Source organism: Triticum aestivum, chromosome 5D (assembly GCF_018294505.1).
Source record: "Triticum aestivum cultivar Chinese Spring chromosome 5D, IWGSC CS RefSeq v2.1, whole genome shotgun sequence".
Classification (NCBI taxonomy): Eukaryota; Viridiplantae; Streptophyta; class Magnoliopsida; order Poales; family Poaceae; genus Triticum; species Triticum aestivum.
The window spans coordinates 107,906,153-107,930,834 of NC_057808.1; positions in this window are offsets into that span (position 1 = coordinate 107,906,153).

The window sequence follows — 24,682 nt, forward strand, 5'->3', positions numbered from 1 at the left end:
TCCTAAGAAAAGTGTCTTTGTGTTTCCAGATGGCGCATCAGATGCTCTCTGAGATACACAACCACAGTAGGAAGTGGGTTGTCTCTGTCCTTGTCTCGCGCCTGTGGTTTTATCGTGGGGGACTGACAATGGGCCTATCCAGCACATGGACTTAGTTGTTCTTGATAGCCAGGTTTGTCTTTACATAGCTAGCTCAACGCCAACTGTCCATATTTGGCCTAGGATACCTTTCTAATTGCTGTTTTTGTTGGCAGGGCAACCATATGTATGTGCAGATACCTCCTCAGCGAGCAGAAGAACTGAAGGATGAGCTGCAGGAAGGAAAGGTCTACATGATGAGCAGCTTCAACTGCGTTGAAGCAAAGACAACTTATAGACCTGTTGAGAGTCGCTTCATGATTCAGTTCACTAGGTTTAGCAATGTTGTTTTACGCCCGGGCTTGGAAGCAGATTACACGTTCTGCACCTACAATTTGATCCCATTTCAGGACATCCCCAGGCCATGTGGGCCACTGCCTCGTTTCCTTGGTAAGTTGTGTCACTGCACGCCTAAGTACATTAAAAACCAATTGTCAAATGTCTGGAGTCTGATGCTCTTGCAAATTCTATGGTTTTGAAGATGTCATTGGAAGAATAACTGCTGTTTCTGATGTGGTCACTATCCAGTCAATGCATCAGCCAAAACCATCAAACACAAGGACAATAATCCTAACTGACTTACAGTAAGTGTCATTTGCTTATTATTATGCATGCACCATTCTAGGCCACCTGCTCGTTCATTTGTTTACTGATTTGTTTGTCATATGAAACCTATAGGGGCAAGGAGCTAAGGCTGGTCCTCTGGGGTGATCGAGCGATTGAATTTGAAGAAGTAGCAGTGTGGGCAAGAGACGAAAAGGAAGCTATGATTGCAATTTTCGTAGGAACACTACCTAAAATAAATCAAGGTGGTCAACCTATTGCATCTTATACATCTATGCATTCTGTATTGTATAGCCTTTTCATCCTATGTTCAATGCAGCCTCTTACCCCTCTATATTGTTCAATAACTATGCAGGTGTTCAAGGACTTAGTGGTAGTTCTGCTTGTCGTTGGTACATTGATGAGGATCTCCCAGTGATAAATGACTTCCGCAACAGGTGATTTCTATATGCCTTCTAATTGGCTTCTCTTGCTTTAACCATGAATATGAAGACAGTGTTTTTTTCTTTGCCACGCTGCTAACTATCTCCCCTGTTGCGTATTAAAATAGGTTGGGGACTAATTTCAAACCCATTGATAACGATGCTGCTTTGACCGAGGGTGCATTTACTACCCGTATCTATGCTGATCCAGTTGAAAAGACCGTGTCAGAGCTCCTCCGCCTGAACCCTTACAAAAATGAGGTATCCTCGCTGTCTTTTCCTCTATATGTTGTTCCCACTTTTCCTGGTCATGTGCTCAACTGCAAGTTATGTTACTTCGACAGGAAAAACAGTTCATATGTACCGTTACTGTCCAGAGGCTCAATCCTGATCAGCGCTGGTGGTTCTTCTCTTGCTCCTCCTGCAACAAGACCTCTACAATAGTCGCATCGAACTACCGATGCGCCAATCCTAACTGCTCATCCATAGCAGCACAGGAAACGTATGTGCCTTCCTAGACCTTTGTCTCCTGTTTCTTTTGTTTTGTGTTGTTTGTTTCCTCAGGCTTCCTGCCTGATTTATTTAGACATGCCTCTTCTATGTTTTATTAGTCCTTTACTACAATCCTCATTCTATTCGTGCCATGTGCAGGTACTGTATTTCAGTATTTGCGAGTGATGACGTAGGTGAGGCTGAGTTCACCATGTTTGATAAAGTTGGAAAAGCAGTTGTTGGAAAACCACTCCTCAATTTACTGAAGTTTAGAAACCCAGGACTTCTAACCATACAAGAGATAGCTCATGTACCAATGGTTGATAGGATTGCTCCACCAGAGGTTACCCAGATTATTGGGCAGAAGTATAAACTTCTTGTGTCCATTGCAAAGAGAAGCTTTGCAACCACAAGCACACAGTTATCATTTCAAGTTGTGAAAATTATGGAAACCTACAAGCCCGAGTTAAGCTCATCTGCCTTTGACTGCGTCCCTGGATCATCTGGAGCATCATCCTCTGCTTCCCTCACTAAGCATCAAGCAAGCCCAACCTGGCAGCTCCTCAGGGAGCCCTGCTATAACTTTTCCATCACCTACAGGCGCAGTGTGTTGTTTTCTTAGTCTACCATCTCTCGGTCGATTTATTTAATCAAGATGCCCGAAAACTAATTCAGTTCTTCTCATTTCCTTTTTTTACACTCAGGCACAGACACCAACTTCAAAGCTCAGTGTTGGTCACCTTTCATCTGCATCTCCAGGGTATGCCTCTTTAGAAAGGACTACTGCAGTATTTTCTAATGCTAGCTTGCTCTTATGATCATATTTTCTTTTCTAGCAAATCACCATGCCCACCCAGTAGGACCAGGCGTGCTTTATTTATCGGCAGTGACAAGAAGCTCCCTCTGGCAGAGGATCCTCCAAAGAAGTGTAACGAAATAGCTGCGGTAAATATTTCTCTGCTCCGCCTGAGATACCTGTTAACACACATGTGCTAACTAACGCATAATACTATAAATGCACGCATGTACGTTTAGTAAATGAGCAGCATGGTCACGCGCTAATACACAGGTGTCAAGGCAAAATCTTACTATTGTATAGCCTAATAACCACCCAATATCAATATGCTATGTCTCTCTATTATCAAGCTTATGTATATGTTGGGTGCTCCAGGAGAACGATGATGAAAAGGCTGAAGATCCTTCTGGTGCTGCTAATGCCAAAAATGATAAGAGTCCCCTTCAGAAAAACAAGAGGTATCGCTTCTTACATTCCACTAATATAGCTGGTTTCCAAACATGTGTATAGCATTCCGCTTATTTATTTTTGACTAACACACCTTAAAATAAAGGAACCCCGTTGCTGGAAAAGGAGCTGGAGGAGGGAAGAAAACAAAGCAGCAGTGACTCCTTTGCCCTGCCTATGCAACCTTAAAATATCTATAGGTACACCACAATTTCCCTATATACTACTATTCTTGGACTTGTTTTGCCATTCTCATACTTGGAACTGGTTTCTGAAACTTTGCATTCTGCCATAGGTTATCCATCCTATGTACATTAGCTCCTCCTCAGCAAGATCGAAGGAGAAAGATGGCGGTTTATGCATCTAGCTTCGCTCTCGACAACGCTCCATCACAATGCTCTTTGACCAGCTACAAGCAGAGTCCGTTGCCGTGTATGCTTCTTGCATAGACCTTGGTGTGGTTGTATGCTTCTTACGAAGCATGTCTAAAACTCCTCTATTTATATGTCTGTGTGCTAAAAAGTCTTTGGCTGCTCAAGTAGCAGTGTCAAAGCACGGCAAAACAAAAAACTCCTCTATATAATCAAGTGAACTCTAGCCTATTATGTGTGTGCTGTTCGATTATCATTTGCCTTTTTATGCGTGATATGCTGCCCCATAGTCTACAGATGATTTCTTCTTTTCATAGATGATTTTGTCTCCCCTCTGTTTTAGACTCTGGTCATCTCCTCCTTTTTTCATATCCTTTAAGGCTCTGGCCCATTCCTGTTTTTACTTCGGCCCAATAGGCCCGTTCTTGGCCGTGCCTCATATCCAGACAGGTTGTGTGGCTGAGGACTGGCCTATGTGCTGTCCCCCATAACTTGCACGCTCTCTTACTCCACCCCACCAATCCCGCCGTCACACTCTCCGCGCATCCATTTCTAGGGTTTCTTCCCTCGCTACATCTTGGTGCCCTGAGGCTTATGGCGTCTTCTTCAACCGATGAAGCTGCATCCTATACTGTCGTTTCAGTTCAAGGTAGATTCCATTCTTTCCCTGTTCCTCTAAGCTGAGCCGCTGCCCCTGTATTCTCAGATCCATTCGTCCTTTCTCAGCGCCTAAGCTGGCGGATAGCCTAAACTATTTTATAATCTTGCTAGGTATTTCGTCCTCGTCTGTCTGTTCCAAAAGAAATATTACAAGAGCTTTTCTTTCTTATGGTGAAACAAAATGCCCAGAGATCCGGAAAGACTACCATTTCCAAATAATTTTCTCTCCTGATAGTAGGACTGCACAAAGGCACTTTGATAATGCATTGCCTAAAGCTTTTCAACTTGAATGCGATGAAATTGTTACTATTGATACTCCTGACCAGGAGTTCTTAATTAGCATCCAAACAAGCAGCAGAATAGACAAGCAGTCAAGTTCCTTCAGTCCGAACAGAGGCTTAACCTGGGTAATATATACTTTACCACTCTCTATGCAGATGAAAACTCAACATTTTGTGGCACACCAGCCTATGATTTCAATGATAACCATGTCGGATCCCAGGTTTTAGTTGAAATAACAAACCTCCCGCTGCATCTTTGGACATTCAAGACAGTGGATTTTATGCTGCATCCATATTGTGTCGTCTTTGAGCTTTACCCTGACACAATCACCTACAATGATCTTCTCGTGTTCCGGTGCATCTGTTGGACAGACGTGCCAGAAAATGTGCCATTGCGGATGAATATCAAGATCAAACGTAGGTTTAGGGATCGAGCAAACACAGCAATAGGGATCCACCTGGACATGTTCACTGTGCTTATTAGTGTGCTTAACAACCCTTTCAGCAAGATAATGAGGCCCATTGAGCCATTACCACCTGTGCCAGATGCTCGGGACATCACCGTCGATGCTGCTGCCCCACACTGTTTTCTTCAAGACACGGAGGTCGACCCCGATAGATTGCAGGAGCTATCACATTCTATAATCCTCAAACGAGAAGATGGTGTTGAACCCATAGACACAAAGGAAATATTTTCTGCGGTCATTCGGTATATACAAGCGTCAAGATACGTCATGGTGAAGCCAATTAGCTTTGATGCTTTCCTTGTATACTATCAAGGGGATGTTCAGTATGCTATATTTGCAGCATTTAGATCAACTGCTCTGGCAAGGGGACACATTAAGCTAGGCAACCACATCTTCAAGGCTATTCCTTGGTGTTCTTCTTATGGTGGCCAGCAAATTTCACTTACCCGATTTATTCATGTGAGTATAAGTGAACTTCCGGCTGGAATCCTCCGACACGAGATAGCAAGCCAGCTGTTGAGCCCGTTTGTCTTGGTTGAAGAGAATGGTTTGCCTGGACAGGGCTTCATAAATACACATAGATATGACTGTTTCGGCTGGGTTGACAGTGTGATTGATATCCCAGATTATATTACCATCTACATAACGCCACGTGGATGCGAATCAGACTATATGCATATAGGACATCATTACATGCCGCTGTACACGCGACAGGCAAAGATAACGGTTCGATCTCCAACTATGCTGGAAAACTAAGGTATACTATATGTGTGAGTCAATTTATGTACACATACTGACAAGGTCCTATGATATAACAGTTAACTTATTTCTTCATTTCCTATAGGAATATTGCTGTGATGAAGCCTACAAAAGTTGATGTATTCTGCTCTCTCAGCAAACTGCTATACATTAAATAGGGGAGAAGATCGAAAACTTCAACTACCTATTAAAAATGTCTTATTAGCAAGCAACCTTACTATGCCACCAGTGTGTTTTTATTTTCAAACTGTAACGCCAGTTTAAGACCTGTATTACCTGCTTCTCTTTTCTATTACCTACGATCAACAATTACAGTGGCCCTCTATGTACCTTTCTATTCGCATCTTTCCTTTCCAACTACTATGGAGGCCCTTGGAAGTTGTGGTGTATGGGCCCAGAGACAATAGCCCAGCCAAAAGGCCCATAGACATATCATATATTGCTATGAAGGCAGCCAGATGAAACCCTAGATCGGCAGAGTGTTCTCTCCCGCACGTTCAGTGCCTCGCTCCCAAACAATGACCACACCGGCGCGAGCGCAGTCAATATTGCTAACCGCTGTTTCTCCATGTGTTTCAGCATCTGGATGCCCGGAGAACTCCTCAGCAGGACCACAGGTAACTACCCTTATGATTCAGTGATGTAGCCGCAGATCTATGTGCCCCCTTTGTGATTAAGCTTGCAGCTGTGGTCGGCGTTTAATCTATCTACCTGATTTCACAGGAGATGCCACTGGATGTAGAGGAGATACATGCCAGGTTTTCTCCGGATGAAGAATACTCCAACAATAACCAATCTGAAGGCCAGCTGCTTGAGGTGGCTTTCTTTCAGAAAAATAGACAAGCATTCCTTCGACCAGAATGATTTTCCTTGGTATGCACTGAAGCTGTTCCGAATATTTGATGCAGGAGGAGATGCCAGGCATGGAAGAGGCCTACACTCAGTATAAGAATTCGCAGCCCCGCTGTGAGGTTGGTGGTTATATAGTAGAAAACAACTGATACTTTAGTTATCTGTTGTGGATAGTTTTTCTATGCCTATTTCCTCTCAGCAAGATTCGTAGTTTAAGCTTCGTGGGCTTATTATGAAAACTATTTCTTAATGTCATGAAGTTTTAAGCAGGCAAAAAGATATGCCTGTACTGACACCACTCAGCAAGGCAAATTTTGAACCACGAAAACCAATGCTGGCGTGGTCATCTAAAAAGAATACACCAAATACTTCCATACAAGCACACACCAAAGTCTTTTTGTTTCATATAGGCATAGTACTAGAGAGCTTCTTGCATTGTTTCAGTGTTGGATGTGTGTCTTTTTGTTTCATACAAGCGCAATACTCCTATTTATACATTGCATTCAGGATTCAATTCACACTTGTGATAGTCATCAGTTCATACTTGTGATAATTAGAACCTACCAGGTAGTGAATGTTGTGGTCTACACCGTCGATGCATAGCTTATGCTTATACAAGTGATCATATACAAACTTACCTTCATCAACATCTTGTGCATAAAGTTGTCCAGGATAAATTAGTTATCTTCGTTCCAGCTGTTACCATAGCAAAAACTAATATGGTGTTAGTTCTGCTTGGGTTATTCAAAGTACACTTTCCCTTCTAAAAGCTTTTACCTGCCGAAATATGATTCATGCCCTCACGCCTAATGACATCCATTTAAAATCACAGGCCATACCACCGATGATCAAAATCCCTTACAGGATGATGCTGGATGTTCTTTTAGAGACTTTAGAACTTCCAGCAGCTGAATATTGAAGCAAAGCATGTGATGGCGGTAGAGTATGTGTCACTGTTTTTTTCCATACGCACATCATATGTTGAAGATCATGGCAGTCATATGGCTATTCCCGGGGTACAGTGTATCGATCATGCAATGTCAGAGGACACATCTGCCATGGAAGCAATTGGATACATAAAATGCATGGTTAAGACTGAACTAAGAGACTACAATTACATCAACATGAAGAAACTGGATGAGGAAAATCAGTCTCTAGAGCATGAGCTAGCAGTGGCGAAGTATAACAAGCAGAAAACAAAGGCGAAGACCAGATCCATCAAGAACAAATTAATGATGGCTAGGTATAAGAACAAGAAAAATGCTATGGGCTGGTTCGTTCTTACAAGATACATGCATGGATTATCTGATCATATATGCAATGTGACATCGCTCAACAGATCATCTGGGAAAGAACCCATGGATCAGCTTATGAACGAACCTCTTAACAACATTGAGAAGATAGCAGAAAGGCTCAAGCGCAGGGTGCTCAAATCAGAAAAGCAACTAAAAAGCATCAGGAGAGGTTTCTAGAGTTCTGTTCTACAAGAATGGATCCTAAACCAGACCTTTTAGAATTGTAGTCTATTTCGATCCTTTTGTTTAACCGCATAGATTAACCGTAATGTATAATTATATTTCTCTGTCTGTGTAAGACTTGCCAAGACTGTGTGTAAGAACTAATGATGGCCCTGTTAAGACTCTGTTGCTTGTACCGTTTATGTTTGTGTGGCTTTTTATTTAATTTTTAGTGCCATTTATGTCTCTATAACTGGCATAGCCAAGGCCATCAATATACTTCAGGATTCCTATTGCGTATACAATTCCTGTTTCTGTAGACAGCAAAGCTAAATTCGCTAATGCAGTGCAAAATAGCTCGTTTCTATCTGCCTGTGAAAATGCGATCGCACGGCTGTGAGAGTGGACTCATATTCTAAAATACACGCGCTAAAAAAATGAATAAAGCCTTGGGCCTGCTGTCCATATCAGGCTGCACTGAAAACCCTTGGCAAGCCCACAGCAGTCCATATACAGCAAGCACACTGGCTCCAACTCACAGATTCTAGGGTTTCTATCAGCCGCATCCATTTCTAGTTCGATCTACCACCCCGAGCCGCCTCTATCTTCCAACTCCGTAAATCACGCATCCAGTGCAAGGATATGGCAGGCGAGGATCCGGATTCTCCATTGGACGAAGAACTCATGGTCAGGGGCCTTCCACAGGTACATGCCTCAAGACAATTGGGTAATTTACTTCCTGTTTATATAGTCGATTAAAGCATATGTGCAACGACATCTTTGTCCATTTGCGTGATGCATGCCTGATTTACAACTTGCAGATGTCGCCAACCCATGTCAACATAAGCAAACGTTACATTCTTCAGCAAGCCACGAACACTCTTAAGCTGCAAATCACTGACCATGACATACTTGACATGGGAGAGCATGGCCTAATTGCCTCTCTTTCAATCAATTTACCACCTCATAGAGGCTGGGCAGCCACAGAACCCAAAATTTTTTATGGGGATTTCAAAAGTACATCCCTCGAAGCTGCTGAATCAGCTAATGTAGCTGCAATAAGCTATCTACAAGAAAACAATATAGTAGTATTTGATGATGCAAACCTACAACCCCTAAAGAAATGCAGAAGAGAACTTCTACAAGCAACATCCTGGTCATGGGGTTTTGGGCAATCTACTATGCAGCTTAAAAAGCAAGTCGAAGCCATGGAAAGAGATAGGGTGCAACCGTTAACATTGTTGCTTTCATCCGATGACGACAGTCCAAATACACCACTTCTTGAGGTATATTAGACATACTTTTGTCTTAGTTTGTGTACCAGTTTTACACATACAAAAAATAGACCATGTATATCTCATAACAAGTTTCAGGAACCTGATGATGAATTGGTTCCAACACGTGAAGCAGAACCACAGTTTAATGGTAGCGCAACGAACACACCGCCAGCTGAAGTGATCTCTAACCTCTTTCCTGCCACCAGCAAGCTGGACCCAGAAATCGCAGGCAACGGAACTACTAGGTAAAACACTCACAAGAAAAACCTACTAAATCAACTATCTTCCTCTTTGACCAACCAACAAAGCACTGTGTGCAGGGTTTCTGGAAAAAGAAGTGCAAAGAGAGCGTTGTTCGACCATGGCAATGAGCTGTAAACCCAAGTAACAACGTCGACCAGGATACTTTTGAAAGCTAGCTCAAAGGCATTACCAAAACTTATTATCCTTCGTGCGGAGTATTTTCATGCGGCCAAAACTTTAATCCTATCTTATGAAATCCCATGTACTGACTATGCTATATCTATGTGCGTACGCTTAATTACTTCAGACAAACAGAATTACAATGTTAGGCAAAAGCATACAGCTCACTAATAGTTTAGAGTCTTCATCATCATTGCATTACATAGATAGCATAGAGGATACATTAGTGCCAAAAGAAAAGCATCCTGGTTCCCTTGACCCAACAAACCCGACCGTAGTCTATGAAGCGACTGAACATTACTAAACATAGGCATACCATCATACTAGAGAACATATCTACATGTCCTTGCAGAACACCTTCCCATCTTCCTCCTTCCAAACTGCATCACAGAAACCTACAAAAACCCATACTTACTTAGACCAGGAAATAAACTAAATATTTCTTTCAGAAATAAAATTCTGTTTCATACACCAACCTCTTCAGATTTTGTGCACAGTGAACATTGGCACCCCCTTGCAATGTCGGAGAGAAAAGACACAGATTTCCCCTTCTTTCAGCTTCGCTCTTTCCGCAAAGCGTCTCCAGTTATGTGTTATAGCAGCCCTCTTGTCAACCCCTTTCATCAGTCGAACATAGGTTAAACAACGCCCAGATGAAAGCTTAATCCGCATTCGATCGACCGGACTGGAGAGAAACTTCATCAGGTGCTTCTTAGTGAACAAAGTAGAGAAGTAATACAAGCATTCAACAGACTTATAGTTATACACTATGATTGATAGAGTAGGAAAATACACATATAGGCAAATAAATTCGCTTCTCACCATTCTCTGCCCAGCTTTGGTAAATTTCTTGTTCATCTCACACACATAGTGCCTAATAGCAGGCTTAACAAAACAGACATAGCAACTAAGACGCTTTCGAGCACACTTTGACATCATAAATTTCCTTGAATACATCCAGTCGGCTTCAGAATTAGGATCACATCCTAAGAACAAAAGTAAAATAATTAATTTCCTATCTATAGAAAGAAACACTCTGGATTATCTAGCATTAGTCCTTACCAACTGAATACTCCCTAGGGCAGTCACACACATCCTTGCATGTCTTCTGAAGCTTCTTTTTCTTCATACGGTAGCACATGCCTCAATAATTCAACAAACAAATGGCCCATAAGCGCAAATGATTAAAATACAGATCATGGCCACATTTTATTAGGTCAAATGTCTGATGTTTACCATTACTAAAAATACCTTCATCAGAGCTTGTGTCCACGCCATCATCAGAGCTGCTGTACGCTCGTTCATCAGAGCTCGTGTCCACAGCTTCATCAGAGCTGGTGTACACGGGTTCATCAGAGCTCGTGTCCAGAGCTTCATCAGAGTTGCTGTCCGCGCTCTCATCAGAGCTAATGTTCACAGGATCGTTGATGCGATCTCCCCTCATGCCTTCAAACCTTAAACAACAAAGATTTTCAATCAGCACAAACTATGTGGAAACAGGCAGAAACATCGTGCTGAAAAAAGACAGCAATGGAGTAGGAGTCGGCTGAAAATGAAAGGAGTTGTCAAATCCAAATGAATGCGGACCAGATCCATGTTTCAAATAAGCCCCAACCAGTCAGAAAGGGGAAGAAATCTCACCAGCATGCAAACGCTAGGGTTCGTCTCTCAACAAAGGGTTCGACCACCAGACGGAGATGCCGAGGAAGAGGAATAGCAGGGGACCGATGCCTGCCGCTTGATATTCTACAGCGAGCGGGCCAGGCAGAAAAATTGCCCGTGGGCCAAACAACAAGCAGGCCAGCCCAGTAAACCTTAAATACTCTGTAAATAATATTAGACATGCTTCTAAAAGAAAATAGACACGTACCTCTTTTTTTTTGAGGCGAAACAGGCACATAACTTTCAGTCCACATAATACATGCATATGCCTCAGTAATTGTTACAACCTTTTTTTATTGAGAGACACAACCTTTTCAAGACACTTCTATTTTAATTTTTCATATCAACGGCTGTTTTTTTGTTTCAACTTTGACTCTATGCTATTAAAATAAACCAAGTATATTAAAATAAACCAACTATATTCATACATGCCTCAGTAATTGGTACAACCGATTTTTATCGAGAGAGACAACATTTCAAAACACTTCTATCTTCATTTTTCATACCAACGAATATTTTTTTTTGTTTCGGCTTTCACTCTATGCTATTAAAATAAATCAACTATTTTAAGATAAACCGACTATGTTATATCTTTTTTCCTTAGGTTTCTTATCTTTTCCCCTCTTTTTTCCAAAAAATATATGCATGCCTAAGTTTTTCATCATGATAACCATGTTTTCAAACTTGCTAAAAAAATACAACCATGCCAACTTTGCTTTCTCATCATACTGCATGTTTTCAAACTTGCTAAAAAAATACAGCCAAGCCAGCTTTACTCTATCATCATCCCAAGAAATATATGCATGCACAAATTTTTCATCATGATAACCATCATTTCAAACTTGCTAAAAAATACAACCATGCCAACTTTACTACCTCATCATAGTGGCCATTTTTTTAGATTGAACATATTCATATTATGCAAAATTTCCCTTTTCCCAGACTATTATTAAACAACGCAATTAACATGTTTACAAAATACCATGGTTTAGTTCAAGGTTCTTGCAGCATGAAACTATTTTCATCGACAACATGTCTTCAGCGGGTCTCTGCGCCATTTGGCGCAACGGGTCAACTAGTTAACCAAAAGGCATACGTCTATAAGCAAAAGTACTGAAAGGGCAAGTAAAAGTGATCTTTTCTAGGTCCTCTTTTGACACAGGCATTTGAGAAAAACAGAATAACCATCTAGAAAGCAAAAATGTGTATGTTTGGACAGTCTTTCTAGCATTTGATCAATAAAAGGTAGAGGGTAATGATCTTTTCTAGTATCTTTGTTTAATTTGCGAAAATCAATTACCATTCTATAACATGTAACAGTTCTTTGTGGAATCAATTCATTGTTATCATTAGGAACAACAGTAATACCTCCCTTCTTACGGAACAATAAACGTGACTTACCCATCTACTATCAGCAATAGGATAAATTATACCTGCCTCCAGAAGCTTTAATATTTCATTTACCACTTCTTTCATCTTGGGATTTAATCATCGTTGATGATCAACAACTGGTTTAGCATGAGGCTCCGTATTAGTTTTGTGCTAACATAGAGTGGGACTAATGCCCTTAAGATCATCAAGAGTATATCCAATAGCGGCACGGTGCTTCTTCAGAGTTTTCAATAATTTCTTTTCTTCATGCTCTGAAAGGTTAGCACTAATAATAACAGGATATATCTTCTTCTCATCTAGATAAGCATATTTCAAAGTATCAGGTAATTGTTTAAGCTCAAACACGGGGTCACCCTTGGGTGGAGGAGGATCCCCAAGGGTTTCAACAGGCAAGTTGTGTTTCAAAACAGGCATTTGGTTAAAGAATATTTCATCTAATTCCTTTCTTTCATCCATAAACATATCATCCTCATGGTCTAGCAAATATTGTTCTAAAGGATCGGTGGGAGGTGCGACAATAGAAGCAAGACCAATAATTTCATCCTTACTAGGCAATTCTTTATCATGGGGTTGTCTACGAAACTTAGAGAAATTAAACTCATGAGACACATCCCCAAAACTTATAGTAACAATTTCTTTCTCACAGTCTATCTTAGCATTGACAGTGTTCAAGAAAGGTCTGCCAAATATAGTGGGACAAAAATCATCTTGTGGGGAACCAAGAACACGAAAATCGGTAGGGTTTTTATTTTCCCACACAAGACTTCAACATCTCTAACAATCCCAATTGGTGATATAGTATCTCTATCGGCAAGCTTAATAGTAACACCAATGTCTTCTATCTCAGCAGGTGCAATATCATTCATAATTTCTTGATATAAAGTAAAAGGAATTGCACTCACCACTACAAAAAAATACACTTCCGTGATGATACGTGTTTGTCACAGTAGGTCATGTTTTCTGTCATGCATGTACATCCATGACAAATTTATGACAGAATCAAGATAGTCATACCTGTGCTGTCGTAGAAGTGTTCCATGACATTACCAAAATTATCATCACGGAAGTGTCCACTTCCATGACGATAAATCGCGCGTCACAGAAGTGCTTTCATCAAGGGTGAGCGACACGTGGCATCCACCGTAACGGAACGCCGTTAAGCTATCAGGTCCGGTTTTGGATCCGATAACCCGTTAACAGCCCCAACCAATGGGGATTTTCCACGTGTAAAATCATCATTGGTTGGAGGAAACGTGTCGGCTCACCGTTGGGACAGATGTGATCCACTCATTGGACCCAAAGCACCTATGATACGTCGACACGTGGCACGGCCCAACAGAGGCCCATATAGGTTAAAAAGGCCGGCCCAGTCAAAGGCCCGTAGTACTTACTCAGGTACTAGTGGGCCAGCCCCATAACGACCTGCTTAATAAAGGCCCATTTACGGCCCGAAGCCAGATCTGGCCCGTTAATTGTTCGCCGAATATTTGGGCCCATTTACGGCCCGAAGCCAGATCTGGCCCGTTAATTGTTCGCTGAATATTTGGGCCCAATTACAGCCCAGTGACTTTCGGCCTGTTAGAGGCCCGATGTAGACATGGGCCCATTTTAGCCCGGTGTGACTTTCGGCCTGGGAATGGCCCATGCTGCTCATGGGCCATATATGGTCCGACAGGACATCGGGCCCACTAACGGCCTGTGATAAAGGTGTCAACAGTTAAGCCCAACGTGACTTTGGGCCTGTTAAAGGCCTGTCGCATAATTCAGCCCGTTGATGTCTGTACTAAGCTTTGGGCCTCTTAAAGGCCCATGATATCAGTGGGCCAACTAAGGCCCGAGATATGTTTTGGCCTGGTAACTGCCCGTGATATAACTGGGCCCAAAAAGGCCCGGTCTACATTTCAGCCTACTGAAGGCTCGTCGGCGACTAGTGAAAATTAAGGCCCAATATGCATTTCGGCCTGCTAAAGGCCCATGGTTTCATCTGGGCCGAAACAGGCCAGTACAATATTCAGCCTGTTAATGGCCCAACGCTACCTGGGCCAAACTAAGCGCTGGGTCCACAAAAGGCCCAACTAAAATATAGGCCGGTGTAAGTTGGGCCTCGCGCAAAGTGTGAAGGCCCCAACGATTCGGGCCCAATAAAGATGCAGGCCGGCCCAATTGTGGCCCGCTAAACACCAGGCCCGTTAGAGGCGAATGTTTCAGCCCGGTCGACTACATCTGATTTTTTTCAGATAGCGAATGATGGCAGTAACTAGTAGGAATTAAGAAAAAACCTACTCTATACAATAAAGAAATTACGACATAGTAACTAAGAATAAACCTACACTATACAATAAAGGATTTATGGTATATTACATCCACTCGGCATCGAATTTCGCCACCAGTGATCATAACGTGCAACGAAGAAGCAGATTACAAAAACTGGGCACCATTGCAGCGTAACAAAATAATACTGAACCGAGACCACTTCCAAGACAGTTCAAGAAAGGTTAGCCTTGTGCGGGAACTGCTGCGCAAGCTGCTGAGCAAGGCTGTTAGACCGGCCTAGCATGTCGGTTATAGCTTCCAGGTGTAGCTTTTTAGCGATGAGGTTTTCATTGGTGTTCTCCGCAATCTTTCTTAGAGATAGGACTTCAAGTCGAAGTTGAGTTGCAGAATGCCTTTCTGCTAGAACTTGGGACTGAAGAAGTCGAACTGATTCAGATAATGAATTCTGTGAGCTTGTCTGACTGCTAGTCTCAAGTAACTTGAACACTGCATCAAGACAAGACTTTGGGGTTGTCTCGCTATCTTCAAGATGTTTTGCCTTCTTTGCTGGAATATATGTTGGGTTTGTCTCACAGCCTTCAGGAGACTTGTGCATTCCATCAGGCATATCACCCTGAAACAAAGCAGAGAGATGACAGGTTTTGCACATGTATAAACAAAGATGATAACTGTGCTGTCAATTCCATCCAATTTCAAATTTGAAAATAAAGAGTAAGTTCAAAATATCAATAGCATAATTTGGCATTGTTCATAATGCGGGGAGCTTCAACACACTAATGGATTACCATGTCAACATAACAAGCATAGATGAAGGGCAAAGAAAATCATTGTATCTATTTTGGTTAATCTGCATGGCATGTTGTTCATATCATCAGCCACATTAGTAAGATAAAACAGGAGATGACAAGGTGCAAACGTGGACTGCTTCACCACACACTGGATTATAGATCCACAAAAACAAGCATACATATAGGGAGTATTGAGTAATGTGCATGGTATGAATAAGGAATTTGGTTTTACAAGTAAAACTTAGAACTTACGGTTCTTGCGAACATGCATTTTGGTAGAAACAGCAAACTAAACAATAGTAAACGATAGGGAGTATGAGCAAATTAAACAGCAGTTGAGGATAAATGCTTTAGAAGGACTGACTTACATTAACAGTTAACACCGGCTTTATAATGCCCTTCTCCATGTCAAGGGAAGGATAACTCAAGAATTTCAGCACATAATCTTCTTCATAAGCATTGCCTGTACTCTACATTTTGTAGAGAGTAATTATAGATATGATAATACTGGGAGGGATAGAGGATAATGAAGATAAGATGCAGATTGATGCTACATAATCAACTACCAATCCCTGGAAGTACAAGCATTACAGGACAAAATGTACTGACAAGAGTAATGGGCTACACTTCTGCACTGGCATTGTCTGTGTATTCTACTTTTGGTAAGATTAAATATAGATATGATCTTTTTAGTAAATGGTGGGCGAGGGAGATAAGATGCAGAATGATACACAATGAAACAATCCCTCTTCCCATAATACAAGAGTGTTTTGAACACTGGTGTACTGTACAAAACGTTCTTATATTATGGGATGGAGGGAGTAGCTGTTAATGTAAGTACAATGATAGACGATGTTCAGTCCTTACAAGAGGACTGTAGAGCTAAACCTCTTCAAAAGCATTGGGTTGATTCTAAATTTATGTAAGAGTCCATACGGATCTTATAATGTCCACCAAATGGACGATAACGAGGCTAACATGTGCAGTGATGCTACATAATCAAACAGCTATGAAAGTAAGTATGGTCATACAGGGCAAGAGGTACTCACAAGAGCAATGCAGTGTGCAGTATAGTTGCGAGATTCTATGGTCCCTTGAGAATGAATGTTCTTCTGCTAAAAGTTTTCGTACAAGTGAGACGTTAAGGCTAATGCAGAAATGTAGTTCAAATTGTGATGTGATATCATAGATAGTACCTTACGCTGCAGCCGAGACCAATGTGTAACAAGATTATTCCAGTCACCGTCGGATAAATGTAGCACCGGAGACTTTACAGAAATTTCGTTTAGAGGCTTTCCATCGAAGTGCGCTTGCCTCAGGTAGGAACAATACTTCATCAACGAGTGCTTGAAAAGCGCAACCAACCCTTGCTCGTCTTCACAATCCAGTTTGGTCCTCGCCTATTTAAAAGAATGAAATCCTGTGTCTTTTGTCAGCAGAAACATATGCAGCAATGACCATGAATAACATCAGTACATTACTTACGCGTAAGTTGCGGAGGAAGACTGGAAATTGTTCTGTGTCTGCAGTATAATCTTTCCATGAAGGAAAGATGCGCACAAAGTTCCTGACAACAATAAAAGCTTTGTCTTCTAAACTGGGAAGAAATGGAACAGGGGTCCTATTTGCTGCAATTGGGGCTCTCTCTGGTTCGAAAAGGGATTTGGCAACTGGATTTGGTGTACTCTTTGCTGGAATGGGGGTTTTGCGTCGTAGAGCTGGTGCTATGTCAACTGGCATAATCATAATGTTTGCTGCAGTTGGGGTCTGCTGAGTTGGGGCATCAGAAATGACCAGTGTAGTAGGTCTAGAGTCTGCTAGAGTTGGGGTGTTTTGTGGGTCAGGTGATATTGCAACTACACCTAATGGGCTATTTGATTTATCAGGTGCCACTACCTTTTCCAAATACTTTCCTTGTGCTCCTCCACGATCATCAATCACCCTCTTCCTTTTGATTGTCTGATACAGAAGAACAACATTTGAATGGATAAATATGGTATGATGACAGATGGAATATGTACTGAAAATGGATAGGCAGGGCGTATTCACATACACGATGTGTAAACTAAGCTAATGGCAGTTCAACAAAGTAGAAGCAAAGAATCAGTTGCAAGATATGTGCGACAAATATAACCTTGGAAAGTTAGAGCAAGCACCTTGATGGGTGAATAAGATAGGGCATCTTCCTCTGACTCCTCCACTAGGGAGCTACATTGACTTAGGTCTCCCTCTAGCTCAGAATCACTGTTAGGATCATATTTTGAGCATGAATCTGTAGGTTGAGAGCATTTGCATTGCATTGCATCCAGACTTGATTTCAGTCCCTTAATGCCAAGTTTGACAGCCATGACATTGTACTGCTTTATTCTTTTCATGCGCGCAAGCTCATAATCATTATGATGCTATTCAGAATCCGAGATTCATGAAAACATAAAAAGTAGTCAGATTATCTATGGAATGCATTGCGGATTCAACTCGAAGAGTGTCTCCCTATAAATCCCTGCATATGCAAAGTTCACCCCCCAACCGTGCTGACCAGACCACACACAGAAATACAAACCCCTTATGTCTCTATAACAGGCAGACACACATTTCAAAACTGAAGTAGGAACATTAGAATCATATGAAATTCGTATTTGAACAAATAAACTAAGGAATTATGAGTGGCATAATGTTTAGCTTCAAGGGTGGAGTGTTGGTAGTGCGACACAAAGCAAATAGGCAGATTGTATTCCATGTAAAAGATCGAAGCCTATGTAAAAGCTGGAAATGACAATTTCTTTCTATACAATGCAGTGTTCGTTGCCCACACATGTTGGAAGAGATCACATAGAGAATACTGTTCACTCATGTCTACGGTTGCAGTATTTAGAAACAGAGTGGTCCACCCTAAAAGAATATTGACAACAAATATGACAAGGCAAGCATAGATGTAGTGAATCAATCATTTACTTGTGAGCTTACTAGGACAAGTATGCAGAATTGTAACTGCAGTAAGAGACCATCCAAAATCTGAATCAAGAAGTTTGTCTAGCACTTATTGTTTGCAACTAATCGATGTGATAATTGGATATTATATCGAATGAGTAAGAAAGACAAGTAAAATTGTCAACAAACCTGGCTTGCAGTAGTAATCTGGGTCAATGTCACTATGACCAACAATCCAAAATGACTAGTGTCTGTTCCTAGGGCCGGAATTTTGAAAACCCTGTGAACTTTACAGGTACTAAAGATTACCGAAATACATCTGAACCATTAAGTGTAGGTAGCACTGAGCACACAACAAACCCTAATGACGGTCCTGCCTAATGAGTAATGAATCAATTAGAAAATGGGTGATGAGGAGTGGCTGCTGAGTGTTGAGGACTTATCTCAGGATAAATCGGGTTGGCTTAGTGGGTGCTGCACGCCTGAGCCCTGAACGGACTGGGAAGGTAGGCACGGCGGCGCGCCCGGGCAGCGGTGACGCTGTTGGGCGAGCGGCTCCTGACCTCCTGTTAGTCCGGCGTCTCCTCCTAGAGTCATGCCGCCCGGGGATGGCAAGTCGCCGGCGAGGCAAGCGGCTGGGGGCGAGTAGGGGAATCGGGGCCTGGGATGACCCAAAATCCTAGGGTGGGCCGACCCACCATGGGCACCCTGTAGAGATACACACCCGAGCGACGAACATGCATTTTTGAAACTAATTTAGGAACATTTAGCTGACCAATTAAACGAATCTGTTTTAATAATATCAGATTCGTATTTGAACAACTAAGCTTGTTTAGCTTGATGGGTCGAGCAGTGCTATTATGACACGAAGCACGTATTCTGATCCTATAGTGATCATAAAAGGGGGAAACCAAAGAAATGATATTTAGTAGCCATTGTTTGCTTCGACTAAGAACTAAATTCTAAGAGCTAAAAAGAAAGTAGAGTAACCAAGTTAAGATCTATTTTTCTGGTTGAGATCAAAAAGTTGAGGAGATATGAAGTACCACCTCTCTTGCGGCGCCGTGTAGGCATCGGGGGTGCGATGGCTGTCGGTGGCGTTGAAGTAGATCTGTGACGGTAGACGGGCACATCGGGGGATAAGTCCCGTTGCGGTGGAAGAGAAGGTCGTGTGAGCGGCCCCGACAAAGAGGACGACGGCGCCGATGAAGCAAGAGGACGTGATGCAAGGCTCTTGGTCCGTCGCCGTGGATGAGAAACGTCCATCTCTAGCAGTGGACGACATGGTCTTGGTAGGCGCTCCGGCATGGTGGAGGACGGTGGCGATGGATGTGGTGGAGGACGGCGACGATGGATGTGGTGGAGGACGGCAGCGATGGATGGGGTGGCGGACGGAGGCTGGTGTGGGGATGGTGTTCTAGCATGGACGGTGTATGAACGGGAAAATGGAGGGAGAGGTACGGGGAACCATGTTTTTTGGACGCGCCTGTCTGAAATATGGGAAAGTTACGAACTTAGCCCCCGTTTAAAATTTGGACGTCTCGTCGGTTGGGGATACGATGGTAATCTCGCATCTCGCCAATATTTGCCCAGAGCGATTTAGGGCGAGGAGAGGGTGGTTGGCGCCTATGGTTGGCGCCCACGGTGTATGAACAAGGCTGACAGGTAGGGCGGTTGTGTCACGTCTGAGTGAAGTTACAAACATGCCCCTATTGAAAATATTTGCCTACATCGATTTCGGCCGAGTCGAGTTTGTTTTGCCACCCATCGTGTATGAATGGGGAAATGGAGGGAGAAACAGAGGTCTTTCGGACGAGCTTGAATCAAATGTGTTTTGCCTCCCATGTTTGGCGCCCACCGTGTCAGAATGGGCTCAGAGGCGGTCGTGTCACATCTAATTGAAGTTACTATCCTACCCCTATTTAGAGCAGTGGAAATCGGGCCGATGGATTGTCCGTGTAATGGGTAGAGAGTAATTTACATCTCCCAAATACTTGGCTTCGGGCAGCCGACGTGGGAGTGGACATTTTGCCGCTTCTTTCGAATTGGGACAATAAGCATCCACGTTTACCCTGGCAACTAAATTCGAATCCATTTTGTATTCCTATACGAATCTTTATAAATCATTCTATGTGTTTTTATATATCTTCAAAAGGACGACAAAGATGTATTCCACTATCATATATGAATATGGTTTACAAATGCCGATACTCAAATTCAGAAGCTAGAATCCAGTTTAAGGTGAATTCAAATATTTGGAACACTTCATGTCTAACTCAAATGTCACACGCAACATAATGTGTACTCCCATTTAGATATGTACACAAGCGATGTATCAAGAATCAAATACCGAGTCAATCAACCAAGAATGTACAGAACTAACACACATATAAACACTTATAGAGTATATGGATCAATAATATCAACTAACATACATAAGCCAGGACGCTGTACTTTTCTTTGCTACAACAGCATCCTTTTTTTAGCCAAGCTACTACAGCATCTTGGCCCTTTCCGATGCGTGCCACTTATGGTCCATCTATACTACTATTATTGCTGAATGCACATTCAGTCTGATTGGCATATTTGTAGGTCTGGCACAGCAATCAAAATGAAATGTCTCCGAGTCTTATCAATTAATATAGACTTGTGCTCAAATAAAATTAGAAACCAAAAAACAAAAAACAAAAAACAATTATTACATGATCTCTAAAACAAATGGTTTGATTGATTACATGAACAAACAACACAAAGGTTATTCAACGATGGAAAGAACATTTCACCTATGATTTACCAAGTGGGAATTTAATTTCCTTTTTTTCCTTCAGGACCTTAACAATGTGGTCTGTCTCGGCTTGCTTCGTTTTGAAATCCACCAAATATTTAATGGTTGTCTTGAGTACTTCTGCTGATTGTGCTGTTTGCTTCCTCAAATGTCAACTTCATATCTAAGTGCAGAAGCAGAATCTCTTTCTACCACTAGTTTAGCCTCCATGAGCATCAACAGTTGGCAATTCATAATGCACGATTGGGCTGGTGCCACTGCTGTGGGATGATACAACGTCCATGGGGACCTCGCTCTTTGATCTTGGGCTAACCTGTTTTGCCATTAAAGTTTCGATTGAATTCAGAAAAGTTGAAGTTAGCAAAACATCTCAACTGGGAGTTATAACAGCAAACCAGTTAAACAAACAAGGAATTAAAGAGTTTCAATTCGATGCTGAAAAGTAGTTATTAACATCATTGTAGCCCGTTGTTGCAGCAGCAAAGCAGTTAAACAAACAAGTAGCTATTTAAGTTCAGTAACAGTAAGTATCAAACAAATAGATAGGCGGAGTCTATAATAGGATTAACAGGCCGTGGCATTATGTAATCAGTAGCAAACTAAATTAAGCCAAGCAACATAACTGAACAATTTCGCAATAAGTGGCTAAATAAAATTCTGAGAAGGAGGTAACTGAACTTATGCTAGTTCTTTGTACAGGCACACTGCAACTTCTTTTTCGCTTACAAGGTTGTACATGGCATCAATTGCTTGGATACGCAGTCCCAATACTTCTTTCTTCCCACACTGCATTGGTAAGTCGAATGGTTAATCTGGTAAGATGGTGCGTCCTTGATATGTTATATGAGGACGTGTAGTCAGAATAGTTGTAGCCACACACATCACACTGGCTTTTACTGTATATTTCATGCAATTACTTTTGGCATATCAAGATCTACGCAATCTACAATAGGATGAAAAGACTGGCATCCTTCACATTATTGGCAAACTCAGTTCATAGAAACAAGCAATTCAACCATTCTGTGGGTAAATCAAAAGCGCCACTGGAATATTTTTCACTACCCCTATCATACACGCAAAAAGGGGCGACACCACCATAGGGGCTGGTATGGGCGGCCGCCTCGGGTGGCTCGAAAGTGTGCACCTAGTTTGAGTCGTCCAGGTTGGCCTAGGCTAGTTTTGTTCGTCCCAACGCACGAGCAGGCAATGTAAAAAATAAAGAAAAATGTTTCAATTTGGATAGGCTAATAACATAAGTGCAAGGCAGGCCCTATAGCAGGCTCGCGGCCCAAACGAGCGCCTCCCATATCGATCAACAGCAGGAAAAATCCCAATTCATCCGCTCTAGCCTCCAGTCTGGTTCACTCCTAACTTAGCCGCCGCTGGACAGACCGACACAACACTTCCTTGCGCCCTCGTTGGAGGGCGGTCGCCGGGCTTCAAGCGAACGGAAGGACAAGAAGATGAAGATCCAACCCTGGGTGTAGCCTGCGTGGGAGGCAGCGGCGGCAGCACGGACATGGCATCGAGCTTGCGCAAACGGACAGTCGCAGCTTGCAAGAGTAGCATGCACAATGAGCAGGTACATCACATCCCTGATTACATCTAATTCAACTCTTCAATTTCTGGCCAATAGTTAAACCTGATGGTGTTGTAAAACTGCTTGTATGTAGGGAATCTATGAGAAAATGAAACCAATTTCTACTTATTTTATAACGCCCCCAATCAATACTGAACTGACTGAATCTGATGAATCTAATCTCGGGTGCAAACATCCAAGCTCATGTTGTTCTTGAGCCTGAAGTGTCTAATGAACAAACTGCTAATGAAGGATTTGATGCAAACATTTTACATGCTCCTGGTGATGAACATATAGTGTCTAATGAGGCATCTAATGCAAGCATTTTGCAAGCTCCTATTGAAGGATTTAGTGTCTAATGATGATCTGCTATGTTGAGAGAGACATAGAGATTTGCAGGCATTGATGACAAGCAAATTATAGTGCATTTTCATGGCTTGAGGAAACGTCGAGGCCATCTACCAGAAAGTCCCCGTATCATGACAACGTAGCATAAATACTTTTCTAGTCTGTTGTTTGAAACTATTGGCATACTTGTGCAGGATAGATATATTGATATGCAGTTTGCGCACTGGTTATAGGTGCAATTACACTTCGATATTTTCAGCCAGAGAACGAATAATTCAAGCAGGTACAGACCATGTTTGTAGTCCTTGTACACCATGTTGCATTTTGTGTTTTTTGGTGCTTGCATCATTTAGTGTTTATAATCTGAACTACTTTGGATCATTAGCTGGTTTTCAAAGTGCATGTAGCTTCACATTTCTCAAGTTATGTTGATTTCCGGAGTGCAAGTGCCTTCGTATTTTTTAAGTTAAATGTTCGCCCCTGGTAACTTGAATTCGTGGATCCGCCACTGCACACAAATCATACACGAATGCCAGTACGAATTAAATGAAATGCAGGGACTTACGCTAGCTCGTTGTACAGGCTCACTGCAGCTCTGCTTGCGCTTGGGATGTTCCATGTACAAGTCCATGTTACCACTTGCTTGGATGTGCAGGCCTTGTGCTCCTTGCATCCCCCTCTGCATTTTTGACACGGCGAATGGCTGATCAAATAAGAGGAATCGACCTTGCTGCTGTACCGGAGGACAGATACTTACAAGGTTATACGGGTGTGCATGATGTGTACCAGATCCCGTAGCGCCGTCATGCTTCGCTAAAAAATGGATTTGCTTGTTTCAGATGATATCTCCAGAAGAAATAAGAGTTAAAGTCAGAGTTGGATAGGCGTGTAATCTAAGAGAGCAGTGAAAGGATATCCAATCATCGTCGGAATAGTGCACAAGGGAGTGATGTGTGGATACCTAGTTCGGGCTGGCGTTTGGGCATGCTCGCCTAGCTAGAGTGCGGGTCACTTCAGAGCCATTGAGGGTGATGCGCTGGCGTTGGCTGGCCGTGCACGGATGCAGATCTTGAGTGGCAGCGGAGTGCTACGATGCGGTGGACGAGACCGTTGGTGAAGCCCCAGCGGCCTCGGGGGCGGAGGCGCGACGATGTGCTCGGTGAAGTAGCCCCGGTGAGCTGGGAGACGGCATCGGTGAAGCACACCTGATGCAGTGGAAGTCGGTGTCTGTGAGGCACGTCGGTTGCGGCGGCCGACGTTGTCGGTGGACCACCCGGTGCGGTAGACGAGGGCGTAGATGAGGTAGCTCCGGTGCGGTGGTGAAGCGCGACCGTCGTCTTCGTCGTTGTCATCCGGCACAGAGGTGGGGAAAGAGATGAGACGAGGGGCGATTCGAACTTTGCTTGGGTTGGCGGCGAATTAGGGAGTTGAGCAATCTGGGCGTGGAAGGGGACGGTGGAGAAGGGAGATTTTGCAGGGCTGGAATTGGGGCCGCTAGATATTTCAATCCGAAACGTGGA